The sequence below is a fragment of the Leuciscus leuciscus genome (assembly GCF_965113295.1).
Source record: "Leuciscus leuciscus genome assembly, chromosome: 23".
Classification (NCBI taxonomy): Eukaryota; Metazoa; Chordata; class Actinopteri; order Cypriniformes; family Leuciscidae; genus Leuciscus; species Leuciscus leuciscus.
In genome coordinates, this window is record NC_138747.1 from 5,958,043 (window position 1) to 5,966,741 (window position 8,699).

Below are 8,699 nucleotides of genomic sequence, written 5' to 3' on the forward strand. Positions count from 1 at the left end.
CTCGTCTGCAGAAAGCGGTCAAGGGCATCTCTTCAGTTTATTTCTTTGTTGTTATTTTACTATGTTGCACTCAACTTCGCCTTTTTCGACTGTACCAACGTTAAGTTACTTGGCGCGAATCGCGTGTTTGCAGCCAGATAGATCGTTCTTGGGTGAGGCATTTCACTAGTCAGTGTTCTCTATCAGATTATAACTCTAGGTTTGGGAATAATTGATGAAGGGCTGCTGAATTATTTGAAAAATAATGCACATCCGAGGTTGTAATGCAGGCAGCCACGACTCGAAGTGCAATTCAACGGCTCGTCATCCGTTTTTCCTCCTCGGTGACCGAAAGGTATTTCTTTTTATCAGATACCAAGCCTCAGTTGCTAATTCAAAACGTCATTAGAGCTAAGAGAGAAGTGATTCAAGAACAGCGACATTACAATGCAACTGAGAAATGGTACGCTTTTTAATTTTAAAACTATTTTATTAATAAATGTACCGTTTATGGTATATGTGCGAGTGTGTGCTTGCACTATATCTTTGTGCGTTTGTATTGGAGAAAGAGAAGAGAGTATACATTCCATAGATGATAAAACATGAAAAAGGTTTGTAATTTTTATCCAGTTGTTAGTTATATTTATTTGCTTGATATATTTTTTTGTGGGTTTTGGTTATTTTGAATGTTCTAGGCCCTAAGGACCTTTGAGATAACTGAAATCGTTTGGCGGCGTGATATGGAACTGTAATGCGGTTAAATCCTCAAGATGCCTGGAACTACTTGGACTTGCCTGGAACAGCTGGTACAATATTATAAAGAGGTAATATTGCAAGTGGTTTGGTTTTCTTTTATAGGATGTATTTCCAATTTTGTATGATCAGAGTCCTGTACAAAATTTGTGCACACACATGCATTTATGCATTTGTGAGGCACATGCAAATTCCATGCATGTCTCCAGTAGCATACAGAATACACCCATAGTTTACAGACACGCACTCAATCACTTAATTATTCACTCCTTTCTGGCTAACTGGAAAATCAGTTCCTTTTACACACAGCTAAACTGTCATGTCTTGGCCCCCGTTTCTGTTAGGATGATAGTATGGTATTTTCTCTATGGTAACAAACCTACACCCTCATTTATTTACTTAAAGGGATAGTTCACTCAAAAATTAAAATTCTGTCATTAATTACTCAACCTCATGTCATTCCAAACCCGTACGACCTTCGTTCATCTTCGGAACACAAATTAAGATATTTTTGATGAAATCCGATGGCTCAGGGCGGGGGCTCCATTGACAGCTATTTAATTAACAGGGTTCCCGCGGGGTCTTAAAAAGTCTTAAAAAGTCTAAAATTCTGAACTTTAAATTTAAGGCCTTAAAATGTCTTAAAAACAGCCAGATTTTGATCCGTGGTCTTAAATTTCATTTAGTCAGGTCTAAAAAAGGTCTCGCCAACAGGCCGTTCACATATCACATCTTTTGCGCGCTCAAGTTCGTTCAAATGTAGGCGCGCGCGCGCTCATAATTGAAGCGGGGCACTCGTTTTTTTCCAGGCGCAGCGAGATAAAAAAAATCTCAACTCTTCAGAATGCCGCAAACGCACCGCAGGTCATGTGACAAGAACCAACCTATCAGCTTCGCCCCTTTCCGTAACAACATTGAAAGCTCACTCAACTGGAAGGATGCGGGTGCACCCAAACACTACGGGTGTTTTTCTCTTCTCCGTAAATGAATCTTGTAGCAGAGCTACAGCAAGCGTTTCTCGCCGGTGGAAATCCAGTAGCCACTAAAACTTCTTTGTCATTGACAGGCATGAAAACTTCTCACCTTTCGGCGAAATTCGCCGTTTTAAAACCAAAATGGGTCACCTATGTGATTTGTGCAGAAAATATTTATGGGGTGGGAGGGGAGGGGGTCGTGGTCGTGGCCAGCATTTACCCGCTATATCTCTATAGTTACCATAAACTTAGCAGCTTTAAAAAACCAATCATCATTCCTAATGCAGAAACCTGACAGCCAATCCGAGTCAGAGTAGGGCAGAATTGTTTTCAAAGTCTTTAACACCGCGAGTCTGATGACACACTGCCGAACAAAGAACCGCACGTCGGAAAGCAATCCTGAGGTAAGTTAGCTTACAATGTTAATTGTCCTGTCAGATACAGACAGCGATGTTGCCAATGTCATTATTTTTAATTTTGACATAGAAGTGGGCGGGATAATATCGCGAGCGGGCGCGGGCGCCTTGAGCGCTGAGCGAGCAGGAACGAGTAACGTTAGTGAGTTGTCGTCGAAAAAGATGGATAATGCAAAAAAGCTGTCGAACATAGAAAAAGAACATAGAAACATAAAAAAACATAGAAAAAGAAAGAGAGAAAAGGAGATGGCATGTCAATTGATGCAACAGCAGCTAAATAAGTGGATGGTGAAAGGCTACAGGTAGGATTTTGTTTTGTGTCCAGGCATGTAGGCTAATGCCATGCCATCGGGACTACCGGGAGCTTTTTGGGCCGATACATCTCATACTTTTTTGTTTCGTTTTTTGTCTTAACGGCCCTTAAAACTGGTACATCGGCGGCCCATTCGTTTTGTTTTGCTTAATTGGCGGCGCTGGGTTAGTGTGTAATGCATTGGTCAATAAAAAGTCAGCGTTAGTTTTTTTTTTTTTTTTTTGACACCCCATGTAACGCGTAGATCAGCGGCCCATTTGGTTCTTTTCTTGATTGACACTGGGCTAGCCCAATCACACCTTTAATGTGAAGTATAGAAATATACTCTTTCAAGTATAGAAATTAGTACAAAACTAATTATGAAAGTTTCCTTTATTTTTCAGTGCATTTGTTTTACAATATATGGCTATTACTATCATGGGATTAATATTGTAACTATTATTATGTAGTAGTAATGTAGACAGACACTGTAACTAAAATAATTTTTCTTTGTTTAATTTGCACCAGATTGATGAATTTAACATTTAAAAAGCACTATATATATATAAGTTGATTGGATTGGATTTTTTGCTGCCGCATCCTTCTCTCCTTTTTTACCCCTGACCTGTTTTCATGCCTGCATTGTGGAGAGCACAGTGCATGGTTGCATTGCAACGACAGACGCCACGGGAAAATCAGACCGAATTTTACTATTAATAATAAAAGATAAGCTAAAGTGCATTGTAAATGTCAGTAATTTATCTTTTTATAAAAAATTATTTAAAGTCTGAAATATGTGAGGTTTATCTTTTTATAAAAACAACTTTTTTGTCTAAACTTTATTTGAACTTGTACATGTTAGTATATAACATGTTGCAAGACACTTTTAAAATGTGGCTATCATTTTTAATGGTATTATTTTAATGTTTATGTAAACAAAAAGTGCATATTGATGCTAATTTTATTTGTTATTTGCTGGTTTTCGACATTGTGTAGTATTAGTACTTTTTGAACAGGATTCTGTGATCACCGTGGTCATTTTTGTCACTATAATCATTGAAATGAAATGTTCATGCCATTTCATCTCTAGTTATGATCAACTATGATCAACTAAAATCAACTAATTATGTGTTTTTTACAGTATAATATGCATAGTACAATTTGACACACGTTGTTGGGTGTGGAAGGTTACTAATCGTTTTATCTGTAAATTAAATTAATGTTTTTTCAATTACTTAATTCATTGAAATAAAATGAATTCTTTGATTTGAATTTTTTTTTTGGTAGGTCTTAAATTTCAAACTTTATGGTCGTAAAATGTCTTAAAAAGGTCTTAAATTTGACTTGCTGAAACCTGCAAGAACCCTGAATTAAAACTTTGAAGGCCCAGAAATGTAGGAAAGATCGTTAAAATAGTCCTGCAGAGCCGGCCCGAGGCATAAGCGAACTAAGCGGCTGCTAGTGTTTTTTAATGTTTTTTTTTTTACATATTAAATAACTTAAACAAGTGACATAAATGAATGAATTAATCATTTCTGATTTCATGATCAATATAACTATAATAATAATAATAATACATTTTATTTGTAAAGCACTTTTCATAAAAGAATCTCAAAGTGCTACAGAGACCATATTGAACTTATTAAAATCAGAAACAAAAAAAATTAAAACAAGTGATAAAATACATAAGAAAAAACAGCTAAAAAGAGGAGTTTTTAGTGCAGAATGAAATTAGCAAAGCCTAAGGACAACTTAAGGACCTGACAACCTGCCTGGTGATGTAGCGGTGCTACCCTCATATTTAGGCTGCAGTAGATCACCATGTTAAGTGTTCACCATACTGCAATTATGCCTCATTTGCCAATAGAATATGAATTGTTAGGTGTGGAATTGCTTGTTGATGAGTGTAAGTAATGATGGCAAAATAAACTCATTCTGCTTGATCAACTATGCACTTATACAATGCTATATTTTTTATTTTTTTTCGGGAACACTGTTGAAGACTTTGGAGCACAACCAATTCTACCTGCCCCTGATATTTCTCAAGTGTCTGTGCCTCCACAGCTGATGATACAGCAGGTGAGGTTTTTCTTGATGGCAAATGGTTACATAGCCTGTTAATATGACATGACACATTTAACATAGCTTTTTATTTATTTATGTTGTGAGGTGAGAGATAGAGGACCAAAAAGCGAGATTCACAATTATTCAGTCTTTAATGAAAATGAGAAGCGAATCACTGAATCAATAAGGAACATAAATCTTCTCAGGATTCTCAGGTAACAGTCAAACAGAAAACTTCGCTCGTAGAAATAGAACAAAAACTGCAGATAGCAAATAACTTGTAACTGGAACTCTTGATGCGCAGCAACGCGTTAGGCGAAGTAGAGGTCCCAGTGGAGACTGCAGAGTGAGGCGAAGCCTGCCGAGAGATAGGGTACTGTAGCCTGGATACAGCGTCTGGCCAGGAACACAGAGTCTGAATTGGCAGGGCAGAGTTCAGTGAGCGAGTAAGAGAAAGGGTAAATTTACCGGCTTGAGGAGAGGCTTCCACATGAACGAGACAGGACATGACAAGACTCGACTCGACTCGACTCGACTCGACTCGACAAGAGAGGTAAGAGAAGCGTTATCTGCATTGATAGCTTGGAATAAACTGACAAAGAGGCAAAGAAAGAGAGGGTTAGAAATAGCAGGAAGCATCAGGGGGAAAGGAGAAACAGGTGAGACGATAGAGCAGAAATTAAGGTAAATGGGAACAGCTGGAACTGATGAGGCTAAAGTGATGGGGTAGTGAATGAGTGTAAAGTGTGGCCACAAGAGGGAGACAGAGAAAGGAGGAACCCGGATCATGACAATTTTATCGTTGCAGGTTCATCCACTGCAGAGTTACAGGCGCCTGAAAGCGAGGAACAGTTAAAAGCACTTGCATTCACTGACACATCGGTTTCTACCTCAGCCGGCATGACAGGTCAGTTAATCTAACAGTTTTTGTTTTGTGTTGGCTTTGCTGTAAAATATCTTGTGTTATGTTATAATTCATTTTTTTTTATCTAATGTCCCTACAGGTCCTTCTACATCTGCACCCACTGCTATATAGATTTACCATCCACTCCCTCAACAAGCTCCAGCTATCAAGATAGATCAACAGCTCCTCCAATTTACCCAGTTGAATGTTCAGCGTTCCTGTCCGACAGGTCTGATCTGGTAAGAAGAGGGCCAATAAGTGACACCTTCACCGTCCCCAAAAAATCAGATGGACGAAGCTTTCACTACCACTATACATACAGACAATTAATTAATGAAAAAAAAAAAATAATCAAGCGAAGCTGGCTAATTTATTCAAAGAAAAATTATGTGGTTTACTTTTTATTAAGTATTTATTTTGTATTAATACATAACCTCACTGTATTAATTTATAATGTAACATTACAGCATGACATTTGTTTAAATAATCGTCAAGCACAGGTGACTCCGCGTGGTGGGAGGGGGCCCCCAAATCAAATTCTGCTTAGGGCCCCCAAAAGGCTCGGGCCAGCACTGGACCAGTTAGTAGGTTGTCTGGTCAACTAATCTTAAGGAAGCCCTGTAAAACATATAAAATATTCATTAGTCATTGCTCTAGTCTAAGCCAACCAGCTACATTGACTCGATTATATAATTTGCAGTGCTTCATGGGAGTAGGCGGAGCTAAAGAGCTACTTTGGCACTTGTTGCTTTTTTTTTAACTCTGACTGGTGTAATTTTCTGTACAGCATAATGGGTAATGTAGTTTTATGAATGCTACTGTTAAATAAGATTATTTAAAAAAATACACTGAAATAATGCGGACTGACGGCTTCAGCAGAAGTAAATACCATCGATTAACAACCTTACAGTAGGTCTGTCTTTAAAGGTTTAAAAAGAGTTTTTACCTCCAGGAACTGATTGCACTCTATCGTCAGTGGAATTCAGTCATAAAAATGTAATGTGTAACTACACAACTTCGATCAACACTTAATGACACTTTTTTGATATTGTTGTAAAGTTTTATGAATGCATTTGATTACCAAAGCTTTTGATGATACATTTGTAATAAATCATGAAACAAACTAAATAAATAATTAAAACAGACATGGGGGGGGGGGATGGAAATGAGGAAAAATAACAGCGACTATGTCGCCAGTGGCTGGCGGTGAGGTCGCTAGTGGGCGTTCCCACTACTGGTTGCCTAGTAATGTTTGTGAGTGACATTCACGGAACACAGATGTTACTCCATGCTGTAGACAACAAATCTGTTTTCTTGCCACTACAAGCTAACATTTTGGAAGGAAAAGTCTAAATATAAATGGAATCAGTACATAAAATGCATAATATTAAAGATGAATGAGAAACAGTGAGTGCTCTTTGCTATCGCGGCTATTTAACTGCAGCAAATGGGCAAATACTGGTCTTTCTGAGTCCACGAAACCATTCAGACTCGGAGTCAGCACGGCGAGTACCACTGTATGGACACGGAGACATATCATAAATTATTGGACAGTTTCTGACTGCTAAAATAAACTTCTCATTCATCTTGCCTCGGTCGGACTCGGCACTGAAGAGTGACGGATCACGCGCCCCCTACTGACTTCACTCCTATTGGTTGTCGCTCCCGAAAGTCGCTCTTCATTTGCATAAAGTTGAACAGATCTCAACTTTGTCACGTCACTGGACACGCCCCATCCAGTCGCCAACGGTCACTGTCGCGCGTGTCGCCGGAAATCGCCCGCTCCCCATTGAAATGAATGGTATCGTGTCGCTTGTAGTGTGAACGGGGCTTTATTGTTAGATTTTAATAAGGGTTGGCGTTTTTATTCAACTGATTATACATGCTTTTTGATTATTACAAAATCAATAATTCAAATAGAATCCAGAAAAAGAAGCCGTAAAAGAATAGAAAGAATGTTTTGGACAAATATGGACAACGCCCCTCGCTCTCTTCCATTGGTGAGAAGTGAAGCCGCCAGTGTCCCGAAATGGCGCTGACATCTTGGGGCTTGAGTCTGCGCAGTAGCGATTTCAGGACCAGACCTGCGCAGTAGTGAGCAGGAAGTAAAGCCGCAAAATCAAGGCCCCGCCCTCACTCTCGGTGTGAAATAATTAATTATAGAAAATTAGATACTCAATTTAAAGCTCCAATCTCCTCAGTCCTCCGAAGATCCCGAAAAAAAAGTATATTGGTGCTTCAGTGACTACTTCGCTCAGAGAACCTGTCAATCACAGCTGTCAATCATGACGTTACACCACCGTTTTTATAGCATCAAATAACTAACTAAAAACAAACTTATTTTAAAAACAAACACTTGAATTTACATCAGCGTGATTAAAAACTACAGTAAATGACAGAAACCACCTTCGGAAAAAAGATATTTGAAGTGTAATTAAATTGTTAAGTTGGTCTCAAGTCCCGTTGAATAACACGGGGAGGCGGGGCTTATGACCTATACTAGGACCAGTCACCGGGGGGCGATCGAGACGTTTTGGCTTCACTTTTCAGGGCTTGTGCGGCACGCTTGGTTTGGCACAATGCAACGTGCAATCGATTACTCTTGTCTTGTTGAACAAACGAGGATCTAGTGCTGATGCTGTATACAATGTAGGGCTGCACGATTAATCGCAATAAAATCGCACTCGATTTGGCAAAGGCTGCGATTATTTTGTGCACAGTTTGTCAGTGGAGTGCGGCTGATTGGTAGTAAATACTGCCCCATTTGAACGCCAGAGGGCGCTCTCACGCAAACACGCTAAATATGCCCCGCCGCAGGAGTACAATAATGCCCATCATTCCAGGAAATCCAGGAAATCCCTATCGCTGTAGCTGAATAAACAGAAGATTGAAACGCTTTGATGAAACATTACTTATAAATACACGACTGCCTTTTTCTGTGTAAGAAGGCACATCATCTCACAGAAAGAGGAGCTCAGCTGTCGTTATGAAGTGAGTTTGGAGTAAATGCATGTTATTAAATGTTGCATGTTATTAAAAAGAGGCTCATAAATGCTCATAAGTACATAAATGCTTCTCATGTTTTGGAAAGATGTTTGACGCGTGTTGTTTTTTCAAATGCACGTTATAAGTGACTCAAACTCGTTTACAGAGCCGTACATCAATGACAAACTGCGCATAAAAAATAATCGCAGCCTTTGCGATAAGCCATCTCGATTTAAGTGCGATTACATGTAAATTGCGATTAATCGTGCAGCCCTAATACAATGTTTCCTTCAGGCCAGCATATCTTAAGGAAATTCCACATATTTAAATAA